Genomic DNA, 16,590 nt, shown 5'->3' on the forward strand with positions numbered 1-16,590 from the left:
ACAATGGGCTGTGGAATAGCGTAACCTTCCTGTGGACATTTCAGCCAGCCTGTAAGGCCTTCTCTACACTACAAAGTTTTGTTGACAAAAGCTGCCTTTTGTCGACAAAATAGTAAAATGCATACACACTGCGATGCAACTTTTGTCAGCAAAAATGCCCCATTTTGGCGACAAAATACAATCACCCCAATGAGAAACATAAGTCATTTTCCTCTAAATTTTTGCTGACAAAGTGCCAGTGCAGACACCACACTTCATTTCATCGGCCTCCAGGAGGTGTCCCACAATGCCCATTGTGACCGCTCTGGTCAGCGGTTTGAGTTCCGCTGCCCCGCAGCCAGGTAAACAACTATCCGCCACTCCCCCTTAGAAGCCCCAGGAATTTTTGAAATTCCATTTCCTGCTGGCTTGGCGTGGAGAGGTCTCATCGCATCTTCCCAGGTGACCATTGTGCGTTATCGCAGCAAACGCTCTCCCGTTTCCACCACTACAGAGCTGTTGGATCTGTTCAGTATGTGGGGAGAGGAGGCTGTGCAGTCCCAGCTGTGCTTGAGTCATAAGAATTGGAATACCTATGGGCACATTTCTTGAGGCTTGTGCGAAAAGGGCTATGATCGGGACATGCCGCAACGCAGAGCGAAGATAAAGGAGCTGAGGCAGGTGTACCATAAGGTGAGGGAGGCAAACCAATGCTCCGGTGCTGGACCTAAGACCTGCCGGTTCTATAAGAAGCTGGACTCTATCCTCGGTGGTGACCCCACCTCCACGAGCCCCATGGATACTTCGGCAGGCCTGGAGGTGGCAGAAAGAGGACCTAACCCAAAGAACAAAGTCATTGATGAAGAGGTGAAGTTAGACAATGACGTGGCGCTCCCAGCGGGGTCGCCTGGTGGGGCAGGCAGCCAGGAACTGTTCTCCACTCCAGAGGTGTCTAGCCAGTCTCAGCAGTTGCTCTCCAGCGAGCAAGAAGCAGGAGAGGAGACTCCTGGTAAGTGGCTGTGGTTTGTGTAGTGCGGATGTGGGTTCAGCGTATAGAAATGTGGAAGGTTGGCTGTGTTTCTGTGAGCTGGACATTTCCCTGTGTAGCTAATTGGTATGGCGGAACAGGATGTTGATGCATGCCGAGATCTCACAGGAATCCTCCAGAGAGATCTCCAGGAAAGTTTCCTGGAGGTACTAGGTAATCCTCTGCCAAAAGTTCCATGGCAGAGCAGCTTTGTTCCTTTCCCCATTGCAGGAAACTCTCCTGTGCCATTCGGCAATTGCGTGTGCAGGGACCAAAGCAGCACACAGGGCAGAACCCACAAGCATGGAGTACCCTTGTTTCCCTGCTTACTCTTACCAGTGAGATATCTGCTACAATGACCCCCCACCTGGGGAAAAATGTAGGAGAATTTTAGAATTTTTTTCCTAGTTGGCTGCACCATGACCCTTGCAGAGTGCATACTCTTTTCCCCATGTGGCGTGCCCTTCCCGCACCAACACTCACCATGCTTTGAGTGTTCACAGAGATGTGTGCTTGCCAAGGGTCAGTGAGAAAGTGATTGCTATGTTGCAAAAGGTGTATTTAACTGAAATGTTTCAACATTGTGCATGAATTAAACAATCTTGCTTCTGTGCATTGTCCCTTGTGCTTTGGCAGATGTGGCCTTCAGGAATGCTCCACACAGAGGCCGAGCGACTCCACCAGAAAAGAAAGCGTCCAAGACGCAGCAAAGAAGACATGTTCCGGGAGGTACTGCATTGCTCCAACGCAGAGAAAAGGGAACATAAGGAGTGCTGGGAAGCTGAAAGGCAGTGCAGAAGAGAGAATCAGAAGTTTGTTAAGGACGCTACTGAGTGGATGATTAAAGTAATCGAGGAGCAAACGCAGATGCTGAAGTCCTTAATAATGCTGCATACTGAGCAGATCCATGTCCATGCTCCCCTGCAGCACATTCAGAACTCTTTTCCATCCCCTCCCCCCCCACAACTTCGCATGCACAGTCCTTTCCACTTTCCAGGACTTCTTGGTTTCCCCTTCACTCCACCCCCTTGCACAACTTTCACAATAGCTGGGCCTAGAGAGAGCTCTGAAAGTCTGCCCTTCCCTGGTTCCTCCTTTCTCACCAAGCATGTGCATGTGTGTTGTTTCTTGTGCAATAAAAACAAAGTTTTTGAATGGTAACTCATCTTTATTTGTTTTCTGCAAATTGAGATAGCAGGCACTACCAATACATACACAGGCAGTTTATTCATTTGCTTGCTGGAATGTAAGGCCCCAAATGTCACTATCACTTCATAGGAAAATTATATGTAATGTAACATTGCAGCATCAATCACAGACATATTCATTACTGGTTCTCATTTTCAAACTGTTGCCTCAAAGCCTCCCTGATTTGAATTGCCCTCCTCTGGGGTCCTCTGATAGCTGGTACCTGGCTGCTCAAACTCAGCAGCCAAGTGGTCTGCCTCAACTCTCCACCCCTGAGTAAACCTTTCACCCTTAGCTTCACACAGATTATGCAATGTACAACACGTGGTTATGACCATGGGAATATTATTCTCATTAAGGTCTAACCTGCCATAAAGGCATCGCCAGTGCACCTTTAATCTGCCAAGGCACATTCAACTGTCATCCAGCACCTACTCAGCCTGTTGTTGAACCACTCCTTACTGCTGTCCAGGTTTCCCATGTAAGGTTTCATGAGCCATAGCTGTAAGAGGTACGCCAGGTCTCCCAGGATCACTATGGTCATTTCAACATCCCCACTTTAATCTTCTGGTTTGGAAAGAAAGTCCCCACTTGTAGCTTTCTATATAGGACAGAGTTCCTGAAGATACGTGCATCATGCACCTTCGCGAACCACCCCACGTTGATGTCAGTGAAACGCCTACAGTGATCCACAAGCACCTGAATCACCATGGAGAAATACCCCTTCCTATTGATGTACTCCGTCGCAAGGTGATCTGCTGCCAAAATTGGAATGTGTGTGCCATCTGTCACCCCTCCACAGTTAGGGAAACCCATTCCTGCAAAGCCGTTCACTATTTCATGCACATTTCCCAAAGTCACGGTCCTTCATAGCCGGATACAATTAATTGCCCTACACACTTGCATTAAATTCAAGTGTTCTCTATTCGACATTGGTGAGGCCTCATCTGGAGTACTGTGTCCAGTTTTGGGCCCCACACTACAAGAAGGATAAATTGGAAAGAGTCCAGCGAAGGGCAACAAAAATGATTTGGCGTCTGGAACACATGACTTATGAGGAGAGGCTGAGGGAACTGGGATTGTTTAGTCTGCAGAAGAGAAGAATGAGGGGGGATTTGATAGCTGCTTTCAACTACCTGAGAGGTGGTTCCAGAGAGGATGATTCTAGATTATTCTCAGTGGTAGAAGATGACAGGACAAGGAGTAATGGTCTCAAGTTGCAGTGGGGGAGGTTTAGGTTGGATATTAGGAAAAACTTTTTCACTAGGAGGGTGGTGAAACACTGGAATGCGTTACCTAGGGAGGTGGTGGAATCTCCTTCCTTAGAAGTTTTTAAGGTCAGGCTTGACAAAGCCCTGGCTGGGATGATTTAATTGGGGATTGGTCCTGCTTTTGAGCAGGGGGTTGGACTAGATGACCTCCTGAGGTCCCTTCCAACCCTGATATTCTATGATTCTAATGCAGCCCCAACTGTCGACTTCCCAACTCCAAATTGATTCACGACCAGCAGTCTGGAGTCACCAGCTTCCACACAGCGATTGCAACATGCTTCTCTACTGATAGGGCAGCTCTCATTCTGGTGTCCTTGCACCACAGTGGTGGGACGAGCTCCACACACAATTCCAGAAAGGTGGCTTTCCACATCCGAAAATTCTGTAGCCACTGCTCATCATCCCACACCTGCATGATGATACAATCCCACCATTCATTTCCCAAGCCCAAAGCAACGGTCTACCCTATGCAGCTGTTCTGCGAATGCCAAAAGCAATCTAAAGTTGCTCCTATCCATATCACACAGCATGTCAGGCGACTGGGAGTCTTCTTCAGTTAGGGAACTTCACAATTAACTGTACTGCCATCTGCGATGTCATGACAGTTAACAGAGCATAGGAGAGCAGTGTGGGATCCATCCCTTCTCATAAAGATGCTGGGATGTACAGCAAAAAAGAGACGTTGAAAAATGCTGTGAAAGAAAGTTGAAAGCCCATGGAGTGCTGGGACAGAAAGCAATGCAGCATTGGGACATTGAGCCCAGTCCCAAGATGTGCTGCAATCCATTCCACCTTCCTACAACACCTAGCAACAGAAGGTGTCGAGCTGAACTGTTGGATAGGTACCCACAGTGCATTGCGCACACTGTCAACGGTAGTACCCCAACTGTGGACACACTGCCAACAGAGAAAGCAAAAGTGAACATGACGTTCCAATTTTCATTATGCCAATCTTTGAGTGTCGACATCACCTTTGTCAACAAAACTTTATACTGTAGATAAGGCCCAAGTAATGGCTGCTATGACTTTGCAAGGGCATGTGACCAGGCCACATAACTCTGGACTCCATTTTGGGGAGCGGGGAGTTTTTCACAAGCTGGTCTGGGAACCAAGGTTGGAACAAAGGGTTCCCGCCATATGCTAGAGCTATATAAGGCAGGGAGTTACATCATCGGTTCTTCATTCCCCCAAAACAGAACACCTAAGAGAAGCTCCAGAAGAAAAGGACTTGGAACAGGAGTGCGGATCACAAGCTGGAAAGCAAATGCAGCTTGTCCCTTAAGAATCTGCAAGCCCGCTTGTATCATCAGCCCAGATGAGAATTTTCTCATTCGTATCTTTCTAGTATCTTAGGCTTAGTTTGTATTTTATTTACTTACTAGGTAATCTGCTTTGATCTGTTTGCTATCACTTAAAATTTATCTTTTTGTAATAAACTTATTTTATGTTTTAATCTAAACCAGTACATTGGGAGTGAAGTGCATGGCAATCTTAGCTCAAGGGGCCTAATTGGGGCTGTTGCATTTCCTCTCCACATTGAGGGGGAGGCGAACTGGATAATAAATTCATACTGGTCGGGGTTTAGACCAGGGCAGGACGGTACAGCTCTGGGTTCCTAGGCTGGGAAGCTGGTGGTTATTTTGGCTGTAGCCTCTTTATTGTTGGTTCATGCAGTGGCTGGTCAGAAAGCATGCATGTAACTGCAGCTGGGTGTGTCCCTACCTGTGTGAATGCTGGTGGAAGTGTAGGACCCGGAGCGGGTCCACAGCTTCTTACAGCAGCACAGTGTGAGAGGGAGCTCAGGCTGGTGAGTCAGAGGGTTCAGTGATACCCCAGTCCCAGGTGGCACCCTCGGGGGGAACCTGTCACAGTGGCATACTCTAACCAGATTAAATGCACAGCTTGTTGTTCTGAGTGAGATTTGCACTTCATACACTGGTGGTGATTTTAAGTGAGATTTTAAGTGTGGTGGCTTGAGATCAGTCAAAAAGGTTACCAGCTTGTTAATTTCTGTTTGCTTATTTCAGGAAAGCTAACTAGGGACAGAAAAGCAGCAGAATGAATGAAAGTGAAATTTATAGGCAGAAGAGAGGGGAAAAGAACAGGAGACTTATGGATTAAAACAGCTAGAAATTGAGACAGAGAATGCAAGACAAGAGGCTGCACACCAAAGAGCCATGGAACTGCAAGCCAAAGAAATGCAGGAGAAAGAAAGAGAAAGGAAATACCAACTGGACTTCTTAGAGAAGCAGAAACAGAACCCCATGCACCAGTGAGTCCCACCTCTCCAAAAATCCACAAATGGGAACGGTTGTGTCCTGCATACAGCGAGACAGGGGATATTGCTGAATGTTTTAATCACCTTTGAAAGGCTGTGTGTACTTCATAAAATTCCTGAGGAGCGGAAGATGCCCACTTTGGTTGCAAAGATGTCTGGGAGAGCTCTGGATATATTCAATAAGATGCCAATTGGAGATGCTTCAAATTATGGAAAGTTCAAGGAAATGGTTTTAAAACAGTTTCAGATTACACCTGAAACATATAGAGTAAAATTTAGAAGGCTTAAGAGCGGTGCTGGGATGAGTAATGTGGCAGTGGCATATGTAAACCAGATGAAAGATTTGATGGAAAAGTGGATAAAGGGAAAAGATGTTACAAGCTTTGAAGGAATGTGTGACCTTGTTGCTGAAGAACATTTCCTGAGTAAAGGGAGAGATGATGTGAAACACTGTTTATGGGACAAAAAAGTAAAAATTGTAGAGGAGATGGCTACTTTAGCTGATCAATTTGAGCAAACTCAAGCATCTATTGCAAACAAACCACAGACAGAGGGGTTTAAATCTGGTGGGTTCCCATTTTACCCCTGGGAAGGAGGGTGGATGGGAGGCTGGGCATTCATCTCCTCAACACCATTCTTCTAATCCTCATCCCAAATTTCCTGTAAAAACAGAGGAGCCCAGAAGATGCTGTAATTCCACAGAGCACTGTAATTCCACAGAGCACCTGAGGAATAAATGCCCTGTGCTGGGAGTGAACAGGCTGGCAGCAAATAACTCATGGAAATGCTGCTACCCTGAGCACAGAGGCATTTTAGGCAATTACAGCTTATCATACAAGGTTTGTAAAAGTAGCCTCTGCCCAGCCAGGCATGAAGCACATAAAGGCTGTCAGGATTAATGGCAGAGAACATCTGGGGTGGGAAGGCACAGGGGTAGAAATTTCTGTGGTTAGGAGAAGCATTGTACAGGAAAGTGACATACTGCCAGGACAGGTGGCAGAGCTCTTATTAGTAGGAGGATAGAAAATCCTTGTGCCTTTGGCTAAAGTGTATCTAGAAACTGAGAATTTGGAAACTGTATTATTTTCAGCAGTAATGGATAATTACCTGATAGATTTATTGCTGGGGAATGATTTTTTCCCCCATGTAGCTCAGGCTGTCAAGGGGTCTGCCTGTAGCAATAAGGAATCTCATGCTGAAACCCCAGAGGAAAATGGTAAAGTCTCAGACACTGTTTAAGGAATGGGAGATTGTCTCTTTAATTCCTCTGCAGCAGTAGGAAACTGTTTGCTTCCAGGTGTGGATGTGGTTGAGACCAACTCCCACCCGGTAGCTAAAGGCAGCATTTCCCCTGGAAGGGAGGAGAATGTAAGACCTGCCAGTAAGAAAACTGTTCAGGTTGCTGACTGCCAGAAGGTTGCAGCTAAGCCAGGGACAGACCTCACTCTAGGGTGCATAGGGAGATGTCCTAGAGGGAAGTCAGAGGAGAGTGATGGAATCGTACAGACTACTGAGGTGGGTGAAGGTTCTATTTACTTCGTAGCTGGAAGCAAACCCAACTCAGAGAGGGAGGAGGGTGTAGTGCTTGCCAGTGAAAAAACTGTTCAGACTGTTAGCTCATCACAGCTGGACAGGGGATAGACCCTACTCCAGAGAGCACAGAGGTGTGTCTCTTTGAGGGGGGCCCAGAAGAGGAAGCTGAGAATTAGTGGGAGTACAGGAACGTCTCCTCACTGGTTACATGGGTGGGGGTTGCCTAGGATAGAACCGCTGGCTCAGCTTCTGTGCAGCTAGGCACCTTGTGACAGGTTGCCCTTCTTTAAGGTGCCACCTGATTTACTAGGATACCACTGAGCCCACCTGTTCCACCAGCCTGGGCCCCCTTTACCTGGTCTTGCTGAGCCAGGCTCTCAAGCCTCCTCTAGCACACCCACACACACACAGGCAGGGCCGTACCCAGCTGCAGAAAGACAGAGACACTCAGATCAGCTCTGGGAAGACTCACCTTAAGGGACTTGCCCCAGCACTCAGGTGCCCACCTTTCTTGGAGTGCAGACCCTAAGGTCTATTGTCTCGCACTGTGTAGAAAGATCTGTACAGCGCAAGCTCACAAAAATTCGCTCTCTCCCTCAATGTGAAAAGAGATATGCATAGCTTCTTGCCCCCCCACCCTCAAGTTAGAAATTGCACAAACTGGGTTTAATAAAACAAAACAATTTTATTAACTATAAAAAGCAGATTTTAAGTGATAAGGATAGCAAACAGCTATCCCCGGAAAAATCATGGAGCAGGTCCTCAAAGAATCAATCCTGAAACACTTACATGAGAGGAAAGTGATCAGGAACAGTCAGCATGGATTCACCAAGGGAAGGTCATGCCTGACTAATCTAATCGCCTTCTATGATGAGATTACTGGTTCTGTGGATGAAGGGAAAGCAGTGAATGTATTGTTTCTTGACTTTAGCAAAGCTTTTGACACGGTCTCCCACAGTATTCTTGTCAGCAAGTTAAAGAAGTATGGGCTGGATGAATGCACTATAAGGTGGGTAGAAAGTTGGCTAGATTGTCGGGCTCAACGGGTAGTGATCAATGGCTCCATGTCTAGCCGGCAGCCGGTGTCAAGTGGAGTGCCCCAGGGGTCGGTCCTGGGGCCGGTTTTGTTCAATATCTTCATAAATGATCTGGAGGATGGTGTGGATTGCACTCTCAGCAAATTTGCGGATGATACCAAACTGGGAGGAGTGGTAGATACGCTGGAGGGCAGGGATAGGATACAGAGGGACCTAGACAAATTGGAGGATTGGGCCAAAAGAAATCTGATGAGGTTCAATAAGGATAAGTGCAGGGTCCTGCACTTAGGACGGAAGAACCCAATGCACCGCTACAGACTAGGGACCGAATGGCTAGGCAGCAGTTCTGCGGAAAAGGACCTATGGGTGACAGTGGACGAGAAGCAGTGTGCCCTTGTTGCCAAGAAGGCCAATGGCATTTTGGGATGTATAAGTAGGGGCATAGCGAGCAGATCGAGGGATGTGATCGTCCCCCTCTATTCGACATTGGTGAGGCCTCATCTGGAGTACTGTGTCCAGTTTTGGGCCCCACACTACAAGAAGGATGTGGATAAATTGGAGAGAGTCCAGCAAAGGGCAACAAAAATGATTAGGAGTCTGGAACACATGACTTATGAGGAGAGGCTGAGGGAACTGGGATTGTTTAGTCTGCAGAAGAGAAGAATGAGGGGGGATTTGATAGCTGCTTTCAACTACCTGAGAGGTGGTTCCAGAGAGGATGATTCTAGACTATTCTCAGTGGTAGAAGATGACAGGACAAGGGGTAATGGTCTCAAGTTGCAGTGGGGGAGGTTTAGGTTGGATATTAGGAAAAACTTTTTCACTAGGAGGGTGGTGAAACACTGGAATGCGTTACCTAGGGAGGTGGTAGAATCTCCTTCCTTAGAAGTTTTTAAAGTTAGGCTTGACAAAGCCCTGGCTGGGATGATTTAATTGGGGATTGGTCCTGCTTTGAGCAGGGGGTTGGACTAGATGACCTCCTGAGGTCCCTTCCAACCCTGATATTCTATGATTCTATGAAACATAACAAAGCAGATTACTAAGCAAATAAAACAAAACATGCAAACTAATCTTGATTCACTAAAGAAACAGGTCACAAAATGTAATTTCTCACCCTAGATGTTGAATTAGGCAGGATGCAGTTTCTATAGTTCCAGTTATCTCTTCTCTTTACAGACAGGACCCCATCTCAGTCTGGACTCCCCACCCACCTTGCCTTCCCTTCCTTTCAGGTGTTTTTAGCCATCTCTCTTCTTGGGCAGGCAGGCAAAATGGAGAGCCAGGAATGCCTGCATTCCCAGCATTAAATAGAATTTACATAATGTGGAAAGCCTTTTGATTCTCAAACTTTACCTCTCCCCCTTGTTAGCAGAAAATGACTAGAAGTTGAAGATAGTGTTTAGTACCAGGTGACAGGACCATCTGACATGGTAGTGTCACAGCTATGTCCCAGGACAACTCTCTGGAAGGAGAGAGATTAGTATCGTCAGTCTTGTTGTTTCTTCCTAATGGCCCATTAAGGCTGATGGACTGTTTTCTGGTGGGTGTCTCCCAAAAACACAACCCAGTTGTAATGGTTATATAGTCAATATTCCTAACTTTAGATACAGAAATGAAACATTCATACAAATTGGATAATCACATTCAGTAAATCGTAACCTTTCCAATGATACCTTACATGAGCCATCTTGCATAAAATATATCTTAGTTATGCCACATGCATATCAGAACCATATTTTTATGAAGAATATGGGGTGTAACATCTCACACACACACCCTGTGGCTCAGGTTTCAAGAGGAAACTGTGTAACTAACCTCCAGGAGAGGAGCAGTCACACAACTGACCTCTTGGGAATAGAGAGGTGTGATAGAGGATACCCCAATCCAGGTCTCACTTTTGCAAAATGCTGTTCCTGATGTACTTGTGGAAACTAACTCTATCTCTTTAAGACAGTATGGAAATCCTACTAAAGACTTGTGTGTCAGTGAAAATGCTAATGACCCACCTGAGAAAGGGGAGGAGGAAGCAATTTCCCGGCCGGTAAGATACAGCAAGCAGCTAAGGAAAACCTGCTGAAAGATCACAGCTCTCTAGGAAAAGGGGGTGGGAAAAGTCTAGTGCTAGGAGTGAAAATTACAATGAAACCCTGGGTGGGGGTGAATTTTCTCAATGGGCATAGCCCTGGAGATCAAATGTAGCTCCATGGAGGACAAGCCAACATGCAAGGTCCCCTCACACCCTTACCTCACCAAAACCCCAAAGACATACATAAACTAATAACCTTTACTGAAGGGGACACTGGAGAAAACACTAAAGAGGAAGAAAGACCAGTATGTGAATACAAGCTATGGTTCAGGGAGGAGTTGAAAAACACAATAAGTATTAAACAAACCAAACTGTCTAAACCAAAGGCATGGTATGATAAAAATACTTGGAAACACCTCCCTGTCATGAATTTGCTAGTACTGTTAAGTTTTAGAATATGCAGTTTGTCGGTTATGACAAAGAATTTTGTACTGGTGGTAAATACTTTGAAAAGATGGAACCTGCATGATTTTTGGGAAAAGGTTATGAACTTGCTAGGAGTGGTATCAAGGAAGTCCTATAAGGATACTGCTTCTCAGCTAATACCTGTAAACAGGCCTAGAGCTTGGCACAGCAGGGAAACCCTAACAAACCTAGTGGAAGGGGAAACTACGGCACATCGCCTCATGCCATTGGTGGCTAAATGCCAAGACATCTACACTCTAAAAGATATTGATATCTGCCTTATGTTAACAATGGTACACAAAAGAATGTTTTCAGGCAACCTGGAAAAAGAAACACAGAACTTTACAGGAACACCTGTGGCTGACACTACAATGTTTGGTAGCACTTGGGAGTTATATAGCCAAAACCTAACTCATGCCTCCCCATTAGTCAATTACTAACTCTCTGGAAGTAATCTAAGAGGGGGGGGGAGGTATGACACTGCACCCCATATTCTTCATAGTGATATTCTGATGCATTTTGTAAAAGACAGGTCATGTGACATGTCATTGAAAAAGTTATGATTTGCTGAATATGATTATCTTATTTGTATGCATGTATCATTTTTGTACCTGAAGTTATAAATATTGACTATAGATCTGTATTTCAAATGGGCTTACTCTGGAAAACACCCACAGCCAGCCTTTCAGGTACAACAGTGAAGAAGCCAGATGGTGCTAATGGCTTATCAACAAAGACAATGTGCTGTGGAATAGCTTAACCTTCCTGTGGAGGTTTCAGCCAGCCTGTAAGTAATGGCTGCTATGACTTTGCAAGGGCATGTGACCAGGTCACAGGACTCCACTTTGGGGTGCTGGTGTTTTTCCACAAGCTGGTCTGGGAACTGAGGTTGGAACAAAGGTTTCCCACCATATGCTAGAGCTATATAAGGCAGGGAGCAAAATCACTGGTTATTCTTCACTCCCCCACAATGGAACACCTAAGAGAAGCTCCAAAAAAAAACACTTGGAAGGGGGGTGCAGATTCTAAGCTGCCAAGCAAATGCAGCTTATTCCTTAAGAATCTGCAAGCCTGCTTGTATCATCAGCCACAAGGAGAATTTGCTAATTCAGAGTCTATCTTTCTAGTTAGTTTGCATTTTTCTTTATTTACTAGATAATCTGCTTTGATCTGTTTGCTATCACTTATAAACACTTAAAATCTATCTTTTTGTAATTAATAAATTTATTTTATGTTTTAACCTAAACCAGTAAGTTTGGAGTGAAGTGCATGGCAATCTTAGCTCAAGGAGTAGGGGCTGTTGCATTTCTTCTCCACATTGAGGGGGAGGCGAACTGGATAATAAATTCATACTGGTTGGGGTTTGGCCTAAGGCAGGACAGTATTGCTCTGGGGTCCTAGGCTGGGAAGCTGGCGGTTATTTTGGCTGTAGCCTCTTTATAGTTGGTTCATGCAGTGGCTGGTCAAAGCCTGTGTGTAACTGCAGCTGGGTGTGTCCCTACCTGCGTGAATGCTGGTGGAAGTGTAGGACCGGGAGCGGGTCTGCAGCTTCTCACAGCAGCACAGTGTGAGAGGGAGCCCAGGCTGGTGGGTCAGAGGGCTCAGTGATACCCCAGTTCCAGGGGGAACCCATCTAACTGGGATTTCTGTGGTTATCCAGTGATCAGGGGCTGGATACAACATGGGGACACTTTGAAGGGACTCAGGGGCTGGTGTGCATCTGTTGTCAACCTGCAAGGCAAAGATTGGGTTGGTGTAGCCCTGAGGAGAGAGAATGGCTCCAAGTAACATCACAGGCTCACTGTGGTCATCCAAGCTAGAGGTCACTAAACAATGACACTAACAGTGAGTGCCCATGTGTATGCCAGGAGGAGCAGATGGCACAAAGGGTCTTAGAGTGCATACTGAACTAGCACCGAATCCCCAGGAGTAAAGGCAGATAGCATCATACCTAGGGAGGAAGAAGACAGCAAGAAGTAAATGAAGTGAATGGGGATGGGAAACACAAGAAATGCAATCCTAGCCTCAGTATAAGGAAATATGGCCGACTGACCTAGAATAGCAGCTCCCAAACTGTGGTCCATGGAGCACTTGCTAGTTATCCACGAAGAGCTAGCTGGTTGGCTGGCCACATGGCAATGGTCCCTCCTTGTATCTAGCTACTAAAAACTGTATTAAAAGAAGTGAAAAATACACACCTGCTTTCCTAATTTTTGCATGGAAGTTCTTGCTGAAATTGACACATGGATGTTATCCAATAACCAAGGAGAAGATAGGTGCTGTGCTATGACAGAGTAGAGTGAAGGCAGCCCACAAGACAAGTTCTCTATTAAGATGTGGCGCACACTATGAAAAACGTGTCCACTTATCCACATGGTAGTTCCCGTTTTTACCCACAGGGGGTCACACTTCCCCAGATTTTTCTGCCTTCCAGTTAAAGGAGAGTTCTGTGCATGCAGCATTGCTTGTTTCAGAGCCTGCAGTCCATATAGGCAATGCTTTCTGTAACGCTACAGAGACTGGCTAATTGCACGATATGCATCTGAAGAAGTGAGCTGTAGCTCACGAAAGCTTATGCTCTAATAAATTGGTTAGTCTCTAAGGTGCCACAAGTCCTCCTTTTCTTTTTGTCTTTAGCTTTGTACAAACTGCTGCTCCCCCAGGCGCTCAGTCACAAACTGGGGCACACTCTAATCTGTACAGAGCACTGCAGCATGCTGTCTGCCCCTCATACACAGATATGTCCAGACCGCCCAGCCTGGAAGATCTCTGCTGGTGCATCACCCATGCTCAGCTTCAAAACCCATTTACCACTCTGTTGCCAACTCTCTCTATATCCCAACTCACTCCATCTACTCTGCCATTTCCACTCACTCTCCCCACCCACAACAACTCTCTATTCACCTCTGCCAAGGACTGATTTCATTGCAGCTACCATCTGGACCAAATTTTTACATGTGCCATGTGACCTTTCTAGTGCTTAAATCCTTCATTTATCCATAGAAAAGGCAGTGGCACTGCAAACATCCCCCATTGTCCCCTGGGGCCAACATACATTACTCCTGACCTTAGAGGACAGTTGAGTCTCCGTGGTCCACTCATCCCTTGGCTTCCACAAAGCTGCTAACCAGGGACCCAATTATGGTGGCAATTTTTTGTGATTCAGACACTTATCCACTAGGATCTAGTCTTAGATCCCCAACCTGATTTTCCATTGGTCACCAAACCACTGTCAGATGTTATCTGCTTTTAGCCATTACTGCCAAACTATGTTCTGACCTAGACCGGAGCTCTACCTGGTGAGTTAGTGGTGAAAAGTCCCATGGGTCCTGGAACATCTAGTTCCCTCATCTTTTAAAAGCACAGTCAAAACCCACCTCTTCTATGCTGCCTTCACTCAGCAAGCTGTCAGCTATTTCCCTGCAACAGCATTTGCCAACCTCTGCTAGCCCTAGAATACTGTTTGGACCTACCATCTCACCCCACTGCTCCAATGTCTGCACTGGTAATAATCCAAGTCCTGATTTGCAGAGAGTTGCTTGAGATTGGCCTTAGCTCCTTGAAGGTCTGTGTCTCTATCCTTCTCTCCATGACCACATCAGCTATGGTCCACTGCAACAATGAAACCATCATCCAGTAGGGAAGGACTCAAGAGAGATAGTGGTGTTATTCCCGTTCCTGAGAGGTATTCAGGTACCTCCATGTCAAGACTTCAGGGAAATATCTAAGGTTCTTCTCTGGCCCCCCATCACCATAGAATCCAGGCACCTCACAGTCTTTAATGTAGTTATCCACAAAACATCCCTGTGAGGAAGGGCAGTGCTATTATCAACACTTTATGGATGGTGAACAAAGAAGCTAAGTGATTGTCCAAGGTCACACAGGAATTCTGTGGCGGAGCAGGGAGTTGAACCCAGGTCCCAGGCTAGCCACTGACTACTGAACCATCCTTCCTCTGAGGTAGAGAGAGAACATTTGTGTAGTACTTCCAATGCAACATTCTGCAAGCTGTTTGTATACAGAACTCCCACTGAAGTCAATGGGAGCTCCATGTCCTGAGGGTTTCCAAGCAAGCAGGTGAACTGTCAGGGTACCAGTTGCATGCACCTTTAAAGAGCCAGATCACCTCCATTCCTAAGTGGCAAAAAAAGCATAATGCGAAAATGACGACTCCCTGGCAAAATGTTAATTAGGGCTCTGACTCCACTAGAAATTGCACCATGGTTCATGCCCTATCTCCAAGTCTATTCCCTCTTTCCTTGCCACTCCCAATGCTGTCGGACCCCTGAGAAAAGAGCCACAGCAGGTTCAACACTTAGTGTCCCTGTGTACAATGGAGATAATAGCACTGCCCTTCCTCACCAAAATTCTTTTAGTTGGTGATTTAAAACATGCTGAAGACTCTAGCAACTTAGCAGGGAACTACCCAGTTGAGATTGTCAGTGATTTCACCAACATCAGCTCTGTTGTGAAATTGAGAAAGAGCTTGAAGCCGGTACCACAAAAGCGTCATCCATTATTGGGTGCCTAATCAAGCATATCTTTCGCAGACCCAACATCTGATAAGTAGAGAGAGAAAGTTGAGGATATATATAGAATGCTTCAGCAGGCAGAATCCTGACCTAGGAGACTGAAACATGGCCTCTCACTGTCAAGCACTGTACATAACTTCACTCTGACCTCCATCTTCGACTTTGTATCTCCCTGTTTCCTCTCCCTTTCCTGCTACACTTTTCTTAATTCTCTTTCCTTGCTACTCCCTTCATTTTTCCTCTCTCTGGGGCAGGGAATGCATCTCTTTCCATGTGTGTAAGTGCTCTGTGTGACACACAAGAAATGAATATATAATTATAGTAAATTATATATTTTTACCACCAGCATTGGAAAAAGATCAGCAAAATGCTTTGATCAATTAATGATTTTTCACTATAGCTTCTGAAAATGGCCCTATCACACGCTTAAATGACACACTTTTGCAGCTTCCCACAGCAGTACTCAGTGAGTCTCAAGCAACTCCAAAAGCAGCCACACATTAACAAGTTTATTTTTTAATTTCAGTCACAGAGGGGATCTCTGGCACTCTTTCCAAAAAGAAATGGAGTGGGATTATGACATCCTCTTCCAACTGTCAAGAGACAGGATAGCTGAGATGGACTATTGTGGCAGTGTTTGTGAACCTCCATGCACGGCTAAATCCATTCATTTCTGGGTGTTGAGGATCCTGTAACTTCTATCTTGTTTCACTTTACTGTCCAGTTGCATTTGGGTGGATATCACAAATACTAGGAACTCCTAAAACCCCACCCATTCCATGTAGCATTCAACTGCAACAGCAACCCCCTGCTCTGTGTATTTTTTTCTGATGTTCTCTTCCACTGTGTTTCTTATCTGTGCAGTTAGATTGCAAATCTTTTAGGACAGGGCTCTGTTAGGCAGGGTGTAAGGGAACTCAGCTGGGGCTCATCCCTTAGCGGGGTGGTGGGGCACCACACCGCCTCACTACACTCTCTGCTGGGTTGGGGAATACCCAGTCTATGGCCCAGACCTTCAGGCTGTGTACCGCAAGCAGTTCAATATAAGCCCAGGCCTTGGGTCAGAGTGGGGCAGCAGACAAACAGTCAGGGGCTCAGGCCCTCAGGCAGAGGCTGAGCCAAACAGTTCAATATAAGCCCAGGCTCCTAGCTTTAGCAACCACGGGGATGGGGAGACTGCCACCCGCGAGGTGCGTGGCAGAGGGGGACACAGGCCCACCCACTCCACTGTGTCCCAGCCCGGGGCCCTAGCAG

The sequence above is a fragment of the Lepidochelys kempii genome, chromosome 10 (assembly GCF_965140285.1).
Source record: "Lepidochelys kempii isolate rLepKem1 chromosome 10, rLepKem1.hap1, whole genome shotgun sequence".
Lineage (NCBI taxonomy): Eukaryota > Metazoa > Chordata > Testudines > Cheloniidae > Lepidochelys > Lepidochelys kempii.